Below are 1160 nucleotides of genomic sequence, written 5' to 3'. Positions count from 1 at the left end.
GCAGCTTGCACTAGGTATGTCTTTTATCTATGTAAAACCATATTTACAGCCAAATGTTTGTTGCGTTTACTGCACTCCAAAAAATAATATATTACTCCAGCAATTGAAATCTTTTTTCTTTAAGAGCTGAACAGGTATAACAACCAGTTTTCATTTGATGACCAAAAATTAAAAAAATAAAAATCTTACAGATGTTTAAAAGGAAATGCAAGTCTTATACAATGTAAGAAATTGATTGGAGGTGTGTGAGCTCATCATCCTCAACAATCCCCAACTTCAAAATTAAGCCTGGCATGTATCTAGAAAGAACCTAATCAGAAGCTCATCCATCAGACCCCCAAGACTATATCCTGGTCTCAGCTGTTGTACTTATCTCACAATGTATTTCAATTTGAAACAACTAAAGAGGGCATTCACTTCCAGATAAATGTTTAGAAAATAATAATAACATCTAGTTAATTTTGACTCAACTTTTTAAAATATTTAATTAAAACATTTATTGACAGATTTAATTTACTCCTAATTAATTCCAGTAAATATCTCATTATTACCTACATGGTACAGAATGTTATTTGCAACAGACTTCATTCCACATCCTTACAACAAGAAATGACCCATGTAAAACTAGTATTTATGTCCATGTTACGCTAGTAGTGCTAGGTTTGCATGATAAAGTTTCCTTTTTAAGGCATATTGGTCCATGTGATAAAATGTTGTGGTCCACATTCTTTTCTAAGTTACATTATCTTTGAATAGTTAACTTGTAATAATAAAATAAAATTTAAATAAATAATTTTAAGTGTCCAGCAACCCTGCAAAGTGCAGATCTGTGGAAAAAAATAGGAAAAGCACTACTGAAAAATTTTCAAATGACCTGAATAATATTTCAGTCTCCATAGCAACTTTTTGGTGGCATGGTCAGAATGCAGCTGCTTTTTTCTATCCCAGAGCTGCTTGGCAAACTCCTTTAACCAGCTACATCTTGTGAGTAAGGTTCTCCGGTAACCTCAGACTCATCTCTCCCAGCTTCACTTTCTCCTCTTTCTCACTTTCTAATTCATTGTGTGTGGGGCAGGATGTGTAGCTTATGGCATAAAGCTGAGGTCCTGCTGTCCAGTTAACACCTACTCCTGATTCCCAGTAGAGAGTGAGAATTCTCC

The sequence above is a fragment of the Excalfactoria chinensis genome, chromosome 11 (genome assembly GCF_039878825.1).
Source record: "Excalfactoria chinensis isolate bCotChi1 chromosome 11, bCotChi1.hap2, whole genome shotgun sequence".
Classification (NCBI taxonomy): Eukaryota; Metazoa; Chordata; class Aves; order Galliformes; family Phasianidae; genus Excalfactoria; species Excalfactoria chinensis.
Note: the sequence above shows the minus strand (reverse complement) of the source record.